At 36.0% G+C, this 13589-nt stretch overlaps 1 protein-coding gene and 1 pseudogene across 2 annotated transcripts in view; both read left to right on the top strand.

Annotated features, from left to right (window-relative positions):
• Nucleotides 1-13589, top strand: part of POLR3G (RNA polymerase III subunit G) — a 103274-nt gene that overhangs the window by 1622 nt on the left and 88063 nt on the right. The gene's annotated exons all lie outside the window — the stretch shown is intronic.
• LOC109274875 (60S ribosomal protein L7a-like) lies at nt 12106-12689 on the top strand (annotated as a pseudogene).

Here is a 13589-nt window from a genome sequence, read left to right as displayed (position 1 = left end):
CTTGATCTTGGGTTGGTGAGTTCAAGCCCCACATTGGGCATGGAACTTAAACTTTAAGAAAATTAAAAATAAAAGAGAGGTTTACAAATTATTAAAATACTTGATACATCTTCATGCTGCCAGTAAATATCAAAATGAAATGGTCACTTTTCAAGGAAAACATAAAAAAGGTAGAAAACTGAATTAGGTCAGTAAGTATAGACAGGACTGAATGATAGGATGCCACCAAAGATTTGTGCCACAAAATAAAAAGGTATCCAGCCCGCTCAGTTATGAGCGAGTTAAAAATTCGTGAGGAGCTAATTACTGTGCTTTAAACTCAAAACACGATGGAAAGTTTCTTGAGTATTGAAGCTAGCACAACCCATAGCATCCTCAAAAGCATTTAAAATCACTGTATGCCCCACAGTGAGAGTGTATGTGGTGCTCACCATTGTGTGTGCGTAGCTCATATTTGATGTTCATTGATGAACATATGTGCAAAAATTTTAGATGTTGGCAAAATCAATTTGGTATTGTCTTAAAGGAACATTTCACTATAACCAAACAGTTTATTCTTAAAATGCAAAGATAGTTCAAAATAAAAATCTGTATTCATCATAATGCTACATTAAGGAGATTGCCTCCAAAAAAGCACGGGAAACTATTCAGAATCCATTTCTAATAAAATACATATTAATCAGCTCTAGAGGTACATTTTTAACTTGAGCAACATACTTGACAAAGGCTAGTATTTCTTAAACATGGTACCTGAAACACTAGAATTTTGTGGGATGTTTATGGTCATTTCATGAAGAATGAGTTTTGTGGGCAAATAATTTGGGAAAATAGATTTTTAAATGTTAAACTAAAATGTTTGCTACAGGATATCCTACTAATAGAATGACAGGAAAGTTAATCATCACTTCTACATAGTAGTGAGAATTAGTGACAATTCCATTCCTTGCTATAAGAGAAAAAAAACCTCTAGGTGAAAAACCATGCACCCTGATAAAACTAGGGGTCAGATCATCTATTACTAAACTAAGCTAGGGGATTAGCAACTCTGCCACAGACACCATTAAAATAGTTAGCAACACTGTCTTTGAAATTCTAATCAATGATATAATAAACAAGAAAAAGAAGTGATATATAAAATTAACATTAAGTGTGGATAATATGTTTACCTGGAAAAATCCAAGAGTATCAAACTATTAGAATTGAAAAAAGAATTCAATAAAGTAGATGATTTTCAGAAAAACTTACAAAATCAACAAACAATTGCAAGTTAATAATAGCCTTATGAAATTCCTACCAATAAACTTGAAATCTGTAGGATCAGAAGGAAGAAAATCACAAAATTTTACTAAAAAATATGAGATTTGAATAAATTGATACAGAAGCTTTTCTCCTAGATGGGATGAGTCATTATTGTAAAACTGTTGATTATACTCTAGATTTATCTGTAAATTTAATATAATCAAAATGAAAATTCTCAATTTTTTTCTTGAATGTAATAAAAGTTCTTGTAAGGATCATCTCAAAAATTGCATAAAAATGTTACAAAATGGTGAAAAAGAATAGTAATAGAAAAATCACTCTACAGGATATTAAAATGTATTTGCTGCTATGGTAATCAAAATAATAAATCCAGAGCCAGAACCAAAAGTAGATAGAACTTGTGGTTTAAGAAGATAGAAGCCTTAGTATTTGTTTAGTCTTCCTCCTGAAACTTTAATAAAACAATAGCTGAGAAATACTTTTTTTTAAGTTTTATTTTATTTGTTTGAGGCAGGCAGAGATAGCAAGAGGGGGAAGGGCAGTGGGTGAGTGAGAGAATCCCAAGAGATCATGACCTGAGCCAAAACCAAGAGTCAGACATGAACCTACTAAGCCACACAGGCACCCTAAGAAATAATTTCTAATACTGAAGTGATCTGGAGAGCTACCATTAGCATAATAGGTATTTCAAAAAATACCTGAAAGATCAAGCAATATGGAAGCCTGTTGACAAATGAGGTAGATCATCAAAGTGGCAACTCCTCAGAATTTGCAGGTGACTAAAGCTTCACAGAGAGTTGATCTGCCTGACAGTCCAGGAAAGACGCTAGGCTTGGAGTTGTCTGGCACAGTAGAGGGTGGAAATGAGAAGAGGGCTGAATACAGAATGTAAAAGCTCTTTAGGAAAAGTACTGCACTTGAATTCTTCCAGATTCCCCTCCCCAGTATTTTCTTCATGTCTACCTCGAACCCCAATCTTAAGAATGAATGAAGAATCAAAAACCGTCAGAAATAAGAAGAAAATCAGCAGCATGAATGATAAAACTAAGGAAAACAACTATCTAGGAAGACTCAGAGTCAGCTTAGGAATCAAAATTCATAATATTAAGCTTCCTAAGAGGTAGTCAAGAAAAAACTGTTTTAGAGAACAGCATACTCTGAAACAGTAACATTCTGATAATAATAAAAGCCTGTTAAACATATGATCGATGAAGTCAAAAGTGTAATAGAATGATGAGATGATTTCACTGAGGAAATATTCCAGAACTTAAAACTTTTAGGCAAAAACATGGAAAAATTGGAAAAACATGGAGAATTAACCCAATAGATCCATCATATGACTAACAAGAATTCCAGAAACAGCAACAAATGGAGAAGAGGCAGAAAAATAACAAAAACGTAACTGAAGAAATATTCTAAGAACCTAAAAATTAGTACAAGTTTTCAGATTGGTAGGACATGCCTCATACTGAGCAAACTAAAATGGTAAAAGAATCAACTTATCAGTAAGACACTTCATTTTTTAAAAATATTTTTAACCTTATTTTGAGAGAGAGCGAGCAGTGGAGGGGCAGAGAGAGAAGGGAAAGAAAATCCCAAGCAGGCTCCAATACTGTCAGCGCAGAGCCCAACATGGGGCGTGAACTCACAAACTGGGAGATCATGACCTGAGCGGAAACCCAAGAATCAGATGGTCAACTGACTGAGCCTCAAACATAAAAACATCAGAACATCAAAAATAAAAAGGTTAACTTCCAGGGGCACATGGGTGGCTCAGCTTGTTAAGAGTCCAACTCGATTTGGAGTATACCAGATTTTATATGTCTGCTTATGTAATTCAATCTGAAGTACTCCACCTAACCTCTTAAATCTTTTAGCTAAGAATGTTTAACTTGAATTTAAGTAAATCTTAATACATAATTTCTCATGTATAGGAAATTAGGAGATGGAGAAACCACTTAAAAAAAAAAAAGTACCATGGCATCAGACAAATCCGGAGAGTAACACATTCTGTAGGACAAATGGCCACTCTCCTCAACAAGTCAGTGCATGAAAAAAGGGATTGACCTAGATTAAAAGAGACTTAAAGGACATTACCTCCAAATAGAATGCCTTGTCCTGGATTAAGACATTGGACAAAGCAGCTGTAAAAGGCATTATGGAGACAATTGTGGAAATTTGAATATGGACAGGAGATTACATGTTCTAAAGAAATTACTAGTAATTTCATCAGGCATTTTAATAACATCTTGTCCATTTATGAAAATGTTCTCCTTTTTAGAGAACAAAGTAAAGTGTTTGAGGTAAAATGTTCAAAATGTCGGTAATTTACTTTAGCATATAAAAATCAGTTTAAAAACTTCAAAGGTACCAGGCACCTGGGTGGCTCAGTCCATTAAGCGTCCAACTTTGGCTCGGGTCATGATCTCGCAGTCCATAGGTTCGAGCCCCGCTTCGGGCTCTGTGCTGACAACTCAGAGCCTGGAGCCTGCTTCAGATTCTGTGTCTCCCTCTCTGCCCCTCTCCTGCTCTCTCTGTGCCTCTCTTAACAATAAACATTAAATTTTTTTAAAAAGGTACAATGTTAAATTCTATGAAGAAAATAAGACAGGGCAATGAGGAGCTAACCACAAGTTGAGTACTACAGAACTGAGAAGGTCCATGATAAAGTGACTTTTGAACTGTGATATTAAATGACTGACAGCTGTGTCAGTTTAGGTCCTTTGAATTCCAGATGACAACATAGGATCAGTCATGAAAGAGACTAGGAAACATCAGTGAAGGATAAAGGTGTGGTAAGCAGAAGGCAGGAGAGTCTTCAAACTACAATACTGTCCTCACACCTGGGAACAGAAAGGGGAAGGAAGGAGAACTGGGTAGGAAGAGCTTCACAGTACAATGCAGTTGTGAAATAATTTCAGGCCACTGAGGAGCCCCAAAGCAAAAATGGCCCTATAGAGGAGTCTTGGGTTAGGCAGGAATAGTGGAGGTCTAGTATCCATTCTGTACTGTACTCAGTCACCAGCTAGACACAGGCTAGGGGAAATGTGGCCTCAGTATGAGTGGTCTGAAAACATGGCAGCTGAAAGGTTGTAAAAAGCCATCATGATGGCAATTTTAAGGAGTGGTCAACATGCAGGTGCAACTGAGGGAACAACAGGATAAGAACTGAAAAGAAGCAATTGAACTTAGCAATTAAGAAGTCTTTGGTGACCTAGTAAAGAAGTGACCTAGTAAGGAAGACCTTTGATGACCTACTCACACAGAGGAAGATCTGACCAATATACCTTCAATACTGTTGTATAAGCCTGGCAAAGCTCTGAAGGGAGAATATACCAAAAAGAGGAAATGACAAAGGTGCAAAGGCCACAGGTTAGGAACAAAGTTGGCATAATCAAGGACAGGAAAGATTTCAATAAGTTTGATGTATAATGAGAATAGCAGAATGGTATAAGAAGTCAGATTGATAAACAGAGTCCTAATTATGTAGAGTCTAGTAGTTCATGTTGAAGGATAAATTTTATTTCAAGTGTAATGGAAATCCATCAGCAGGTTTTAAGCAGTGAATTATTATGATCTGATTTAGGTTTTGGAGCCAAACTTCCTGAAACATTAATCTATATTCACAGCATCCATTTCCTCATATCTCATTTTCTCTCAACCCACAGCAAATCTGACTTACATTCACCTCTCTACTGAAGTGCTTTTACTAGGTCACCAAAGACTTCTTAATTGCTAGTTCAATTGCTTCTTTTCAGTTCTCATCCTGTTGTCTCCTCGGTTGCGTCTGCATGTTGACCACTCCTTAAAATTGCCATCATGACCGCTTTTTACTACTCCTTCCTAGTTTTCTTTGATGGCTTTTTTTTTTTTTATTCATTCCCTGTTTGTTTGTTTGTTTGTTTTCAAAATGATGTTCTTAATACTTTCATGCTATTCTTAAGCACTCTCACCTACTAAATTTCAACAGTCACATACTGATGACTCCAAAATTTCTCACATTTTTTCTGATAACCCTCTACTCGCAGTATGAACATAGACTTCCATTTATGTCATGCATTTCCATTATATGGAAAAGAATATACCAAAACAAAAATAATTATCTTCTTCTAAAATACTTCTTATATGTTCTGCATCCTGGATAATGCCATTACCAGTCACCCAGTTTATATAACTCCTTGGAATAATATTTAACTCCTCACTATTGTCGAAGTATAATTTTCAAAATTTAAACACAGGACTATTATAAAAATATAGAATGAATATGTTTCTAAGATCTATTTAACTTTTTTAATGAGGAACCCAGCCAGATGATAAAGCTAGTTCACAGAAAAAAGTAGAAAAACTAAGTATATCTAGGTAGTTCCTGAAGGCATGCTGAGATAGGTTGGCTAAATTACAATGTCCTACAAGTCAAAATAAACTGTAGCCTTTGGAGTTGCACTCTCTATCAAACAAACATGATATGCATCTCTCTAGGGCAAAAATCTACAAGTTAATGTTTTACACAGTCTAAGCCCTAATCAGTAGCAACTAACAAAGGTAAACAAACCTCCAAGAGAAATTCTTATTGAGTATAACTTAAATTAAACAATATTCCAGAATGACATATAGCCATCCTTTGGCATCATGTCCGAGTTTTGGATGGTTTTTCTTCTATACGATCCCACATCACCATCATGTGGTGATGGAGCTATTTAAAGACAAATCTGCCTGACTCCAATGCCTCTATTGTTCCCTATGAAAAATGTGAATGGTAGGCAAATTTTAAGTAGTGCACAGAAAATGAGCAGAATTAAGATTTGAGGAAGGCTTCTGGTTTTCATGCTTAGTAAAACATAATAATTAAGAGAGTATGACATTGGAGAAAAGATAGAAAACTGTATCAATAGAGTAGACCTATTCATACAGTCAAACAGTCATTTGATTAATTATAAAGACACTAAGTCCATGGGGAAAAGACCTTGCAATAAATAGATATCACATAAAAATAAATGAATATTATTCTTTTCTCTCACCAACACAAAAATTAACTTCAGATGGATCATAGAATTATATGTGAAAGAAAATCTTATAAAATTTCTAAAAGCAACATAGGATAATATCTCCATGACTTTGAGACAGATAAGATTTCTTAAACAGGACTTAAAAAGCATTAATCATAAAAATAAAAACTGATAAATTGACATCCTCAAAATTAAAAATTTCTGCTCATCAAAGACACCACTAGAAAAGTAAAAAGACGGAGTGTCTGGATGGCTCATTCAGTTAAGTATCCAACGTCAGGTCAGGTCATGATATCACAGTCCATAGGTTCGAGCCCCATGTTGGGCTCTGTGCTGACAGCTCAGAGCCTGGAGCCTGCTTCAGATTCTGTGTCTCCCTCTCTCTCAGCCCTTGCCCGCACTTTGTCTCTTTCTCTTTCTCTTTCAAAAATAAACATTAAAAAAAAATATAATGAAAAGAAGTGGAAGTGTGTAAGAAAACATTTATAACACATATATCTGATAAAACATTACAAATCAATTATAAAAAGTCTTAAAGCCCAATAAGAACATTGTATAAAAGATTTGAATTATCAGTTAAAACCACAATGAATGTTATTGCAAACACACCAAAATGGCTAATATTAAAATAAATAAAAATTTTTTAGAAGATTAACAATATCATATGGTGGCAAAAGATGTGGACCAACTCTTAAAAGATTGCTGATAGGAATGTAAAATGATACATCCAATTTGTAAGTGTCTATCTCTACAAATGTTAAAAATTCACTTACCTTACAACACAGCAATTTCATTTGTAGGTATGAATCCAAAAGTAGTGGTATATTCCCCCAGAAAAACTTACATGAGAATGTTCACTGCAGGTTTATTCATAATGACTCCATACTGAAAGCATCCCAAATTTTCATTAACATGTAAAAGGAGAAACAAATTGAGGTATACTCATATAAAGGAATACTACCAGTGATAAAGAAAAAAAAACAACACAAAATTAACAGTAACATCAACAATAAGATTGATACTCGTGGATATTGTTTTTAGTGAAATGAGTCAGATACAAAAGAAAACATGCAAATGAGTATGCTGCACATGATTCCGTTTATATAAAGTTCAACAACTGGCAGAACTAATCAATATTTATATAATTCAGAACAGTGGTTACCTCTGGGCAGGCAGAAATGGGGTAATAGTGGTGATATTTATTGAAAAAGAACAAAATGGAACTTTAGAGGGTGTTGGAAATGTTCCAAATCTTGATCTGCATGGTGGTTTGAAGGGTGTATGCACATGTAAAAATCATCTAATTGCATACTTAAAATTAATGCACTTTATGCATTTTACTAGGTAACTTATCCATCAAAAATATTAGGTTCTCACAAGGCATTTGGTTGCAATTTTTGTAGAGTTAAGAATAATCGTCAAGATTGTAAAAGGTTAAGGAATGATGAAGCAGTAAGAATTAACTTCACTTTGAAGAAATTTGTGAAGAGAAGCAGAAAATTAAGGAATTAATAAAGATATTCACAAGTGAAAGAAGGTTGTTTTTAAAATTCTTTTAGAATAGGAAATGCTTTATTAGAGGAGAAGCCAGTGGAAAGGTACAGGTTGAAGATGGACCTGAGGGAAGAGAAGAGAAAGTTGATAAGACTTGATATCTTGGTGTCAAAGGTGGAGAATTATTTAAAGAGAAGAAAGATAAAGAAAAGTAGGGTGAAGGAACTAAATGATTGTGAAATAGAAGATAATTTAGGTTCTTTCACAGACTTTCTCTCCACTTCCTTAGGAAAATACGAAGTAAGGACATCCAATAAAAGTCAAGAGCTGGGAGGAAAGGATGACTGGAGGTAGAGTAGAGGGCTTGATGAAGCCAGTCAGCTGTTTCATTAGATTTGAAATCTCGGCAACTTTACCTTTTGAGTTTCCTCATCCCTATGATAGGGATTCCACTCACAGAGTTGTTATGAAGATTAAATTAGCTGATGTATATAAAGTATTCACATATGACAATCAATAAATGTTAGTTCCCCTTTAAAAAGGAGTAGAGGGGTGCCTGGGTGGCTCAGTACGTTCAGCATCGGACTTGGGCTCAGGTCATGATGTCATGGTTTGTGGTTTCGAGCCCCGTATCAAACTCTGTGGTGACAGCTTGGAGACAGGAGCCTGCTTCATATTCTGTGTCTTCCTCTCTCTCTGCCCCTCCCCCACTCACATTGTGTGTGTGTGTGTGTGTGTGTGTGTGTGTGTGTGTGTGTCTGTCTCAAAAATAGATAAACACTAAAAAAAAATTAAGGGGTTCCTGGGTGGCTCAGTTGGTTAAGTGTCCGACTTTGGCTCAGGTCATGATCTCTCAGTTTGTGAGTTTGAACCCCGCATTGGGCTCTGTGCTGACAGCTCAGAGCCTGGAGCCTGCTTTGGATTCTGTCTCCTTCTCTCTCTGCACTCCCCACCCCCGCTCATGCTCTGTCTCTCTCTGTCTCAAAAATAAATGAACGTTAAAAAAAAAAAAAGTTGCTGGAAATTACCCTCCACAAAGAGCTTGAAAAATAGAATCATCTGGAGTCAGAATAAAAAACTCAGTGAAGGATAAGGAACCTAGGCACTTCCTTAACATCTGTAGGGGCTAGTGCAAATGAGGTGTCATATACCTTACGTATAAATATTTTAAAGTTATAAATCAAGCTAATAAGCTGTTAAATAAAATATGTTCTGTCCTCCTACTTTGACAAATATAGCTTCATAATGACTGAAGTTTAGGTTTGAAATTAGAATTCTGAATTCTTGGTGTTCCACATTGAATCCTGGGAATGTTGGAAGAGCCAGACCAAGTCAAACTTTTCTTTCTTCTTCCAACGCTGTCCCATACCAGGAGAGGCCTCCAGTGTACATGGGTGGATACGCCAGCTTGAAAATCCAAGCTCCACTCCTATTTTTGGCAAATAGCAGCCATCTGGCCACTTTTAGGCTTGGGCTGTGTACTCCAATGGCATTGTCCTTGCTATGCAAAAGCCCTAAAGGGAGGCTTAGAGACATTTGGGTGGGGAATTCTGAGGTCCCAAGTGTCTGGAGCTTGGTCTAGAAGGAGTATATGAGCTTTGGGTCTATAAGGGAAGAAAAATAATTTTTCCTCTACCCTTCTGAGTTCTTGTCTGAGATCACTGTAATAAAAGACAGATTAACAAGAGAAAATCAAACAGAACTTTATTAACATGTTTACCTCTTCTATATGTGGATGATACCCAGGGAAAAACGAGTAACTCAGAGAGGTGACTTAGAATTCCAGCTTATTATGGAACGGGTAAAAGACTTGGTAGGGGGAGAAAGTGGGTATGACTAAATGGATCTTTATAGCCCTATGATCTATCCTTTCCTTGAAAGTTTCTGCAGAAAAAAAGTGGAAGGATCATTTTGTTGCATTCCTCCATTCTTGTTTTTAAAAGAACAAGTCCCAAGCCCTACAAATGGCTTGTATTGAACTTTCATATTTGAATTAAAGATTGTTAAACATGAAACAAAAAAAGAATTCCAGCTTATATGGCATCTTCAACAAAGAACAGTAAATTTGTGACAGGAGAGTGGAAAGCAAATTTAGGCTTCCAATGGCAGCAAACTGTGGGCAGGTGAATATATGGAAGGAAACTAATGGAATAAGGTTTGTTTGCAGATTCCTTTAATGCCATCTCTGAGCTAATAAGAGTCTTTTTCTGGTAAAAGGAGAATTTGTATCCTGCCTTTAGGCAGAAAAGGGGTAGGGTAGAGAGAACCCTTAGTTCTTCTTAGTTTCTTCTTAGTTGCGTTCACTTCAAAATACTTTTTATGTCAAAAAGGCATATTTTGTGGTAGCGTATTTTGCTATCCTTCGGTGGATATATTTCCTAAGGTGCCTGGAACTCTTCACCTCATGTGGAATGCAGTGTAGAAGGGCCAGAGTGGGTTCCAGAACATTGGCCTCTGAGCAATACCTCCTGTGCTCAGAGCTAAGGACCTTACACTCCTTTTATTCTTTATAGTGCTTATAGTCGCATTTAGGGCTAGGATTATCCACACTTCCTGCTTCCAGAAGTGAACACAGGTAGACTGCAATACTGCTAACAGGAAAGAGCAAAATATTCAAAACAAAAATATGCTGGAAATATAATGAAAATGAAGTAGAGTCTTTAAGTCCTTATTAAGGCTGCTTTCCACCTAAAAGTAAGCTCTCTAGCCTTTTGAGTTACTTTTATGGGTTGATAGCTTTCCTATGAAGCACTGCATAAAACTGAAGATGATTTATTAATCTCAGGTCTATTCTTCAAATCAAAATATTTAGTAGGTGGCCATGGTCTGGTAACCAGCTTTTGCAAGCTTTGGTTAAAGATGAATTTTCATAACCTCTTTGTCTGGCCTTACATTTTTTAAAATCAAACAAGTTGTATTTAGATACTCATGTTTATAGATTCATAGGATGTCTTTGAATACAAATGGTGTCCTTATCACAACAGTCAAAAACAAAGGATTTGGGTTTTTTTTTTTTTGATGAATTCTCATTAGTAATGAGGCACTAAACATGCTCCTGAATACAATGTAGAGGTGAAAATTAATAGGTTTATTTTTAGCTACCACCTACATACTATAAGCAGACAACATCAAGAGCAAGAAGGAAATAATGGTTCCTTTAATAAATCATAATGTTCCTGAAAAATTCTTCTTCCTCCCAGAATTGGGGCATCTAATTATATAAGTGATTACTGTGGCAACAGCTTAGATATGAAGAGAAAGAGAGGAGGGGGAGAAGGGAAACAGGGAGGGAGGGAGAATGAATTAGGCTATTAAACAAAAAGAAAAAAGTATTTTGACTGAAGAACAAAATGTGGGAACTGCTAACTAGAAGAGAAAGGAAACACTGAAAAAGTTATCTTTAAGGCTTAAACCAGTCAATATCTGAATATTAAAGGTAAATTTGTGAATGTAGATAAAAGAAGCTAAAAATCACAATAATAGTTTTCATAAAATAGGCTAAGGAAATACATACATATTTTTAAATTATGTAATAAACTCTGCAGGTGGAAATTCCACAGACTATAAAATACTATGTACAATAAGAAAAAGATTTCATGTTGTATAACATGTTATATGTTTTAATGTTAATGTACTATATGTTATGAATTATGTAATATATACTATGTTTCTATATTATAACAGAACCTAGAATACTGTTGACCCTTGAATAACACAGGTTTGAACTCTGGGGTCCACTTTTATGTGGATTTTTTAAAAATAAATACAGTACATACCTTAAATGTATTTCCTGTTCCTTATGGTTTTTTAATAACATTTTCTTTTCTCTAGCTTGCTTTATTATAAGAATACAGTATATAATACATATAACATATAAAATATGTGTTAATAGATAGTTTATATTGATAAGGTTTCTGGACAACAGAAGGTGATTAGTAGTTAAGTTTTGGGGGAGCCAATAGTTAAACACCAATTTTTGCCTGCATAGGAGTGGAAGGGATGGTGGTGCCTCTAACTCCTGTGTTGTTCAAGCATCATCTGTATATGAGAAGACAGCTCATGTAAAAAGATCTACAAATAGCTTATAAACATATGACTTGTTCAGCTTCTTTAAAAATAAGGTCAGTGCTTACACTGCAGTGAGATACAAATTTTCACTTGTTACATTTGCAAAGATCTAAGTTTGGAATTACAAACTTACTATGGAGAATGAGCAGGGTTTCCCTAAACATTGTTGATAGATAATTTAGGGCAACCTTTTTGGTGAACTTTGGAGATCACATGTATCAAAATTTTAAATCCGCATACACTTGAGAAGCACTTCTACTTCTCAAAAATTACTCTGTAGGTGTACTTGTACATAAAGTATGTGCAAAGCTATTCGTTACAGCTTATAAAAGAAAAAGATTGGTTCACATGGAATCACTGTGAAGAGTAAAATTCAAGCTTTTTAACCCTGAGTCATAGCTGGGCCCATAGTAGAGCTCCTTTTGTGAACCAAGCATCCCTCGTGTAGTCCTTATGCAAGCTGGTTGTGTGTTCTAGGGGCTAATTCTGTCACCAGTTTGGTGGAAAACAAGAAGGCTCAACTGGTAGTGATTGCACATGATGTGGATCCCATGGAGATGGTTGTCTTCCTGCCTGCCCTATATTGTAAGATGGGGGTTCCCTACTGTATTATCAAGGGGAAGGCCAGGCTGGGGTATCTGGTCCACAGGAAGACCTGCACCACTGTCATCTTCACACAGGTTAACTCTGAATACAAAGGAGATCTGGCTAAGCTGGTGGAAGCGATCAGGACCAATTATGACAACAGATATGATGAGATCTGCTGTCAGTGGGGAGGCAGTGTCCTGGATCCAAAGTCAGTGGCTTGCGTTGCCAAGCTGGAAAAGGCAAAGCCTAAAACTGGCCACCAAATTGGGCTAAGTGTACGCTATTGAATCTTCTGTACATAAAAGTAATAAAAGTTGTCTTTCAAAAAAAAGGAAGAGAGAAAGATTTGAAAAATACTAACTGTCCATGAACAGATGACAGTTTATTTATTTTTTTAATGTTTATTTATTTTGGAGAGAGAGACAGAGTGTGAGTGGGGGGAGGGGCAGAGAGGGGGAGGGAGACAGAATCCAAAGTAGGTCCAGGCTCTGAGCTGTCAGCACAGAGCCCGATGCGGGGCTCAAACTCATGAACTGCGAGATTATGACCTGAGCCGAAGTCGGATGTTCAACAGAATGAGCCACCCAGGCACCCCCAGATGACAGTTTAAATGCATTAATTTACATTCATAGCATGGAATTATTATAAACCTGTTAAAAAGAATAAAACATACCTATAGATACTATCATGTACTATTTTTGGAATGCATCATTAAATGAGAAAAAAAAGTACAGAGAAGTGTATATAACATATGATCAATTTGAATTTGAAATAACGACAACAACAACAATAATAATACTAATGGAGATTGCAGCTACTTTACAATATTAATCCTCTTCAGCCAAAAAGTACCAAAAATACCTGTAGTTGAACCACGTTTAATTGTTTGTTTATTTTTTTTTCTTCCTTCAAACATCATGAGGGTACTCTCTTAGAAAGAGAGTATGAGAAAAGACTCGGCTTGGGTTGGGTGATTTTGAGGGGTCCAAGGAAGTGAGGACAACTATATCATTGGGTATCTTAACAAATTTTGTCTATTGAGAGAGCAGCCTTTAGGAGGATAAAGCTATAATTGGATAAAGTCTAGGCTCCACTTGGTCTTTGCTGGCAGGGATGGGGGTGGGGCCATAGTTTATTCTATAGTAAATTGGTTATTTCCCAAAAGCTTTCTGC

Source organism: Panthera pardus, unplaced genomic scaffold, assembly GCF_024362965.1.
Source record: "Panthera pardus isolate Hobbes unplaced genomic scaffold, ASM2436296v1 HiC_scaffold_2, whole genome shotgun sequence".
Lineage (NCBI taxonomy): Eukaryota > Metazoa > Chordata > Mammalia > Carnivora > Felidae > Panthera > Panthera pardus.
The sequence above is the reverse complement of the archived record's forward strand: the minus strand, read 5'-3'. Positions and strand labels throughout refer to the sequence as shown.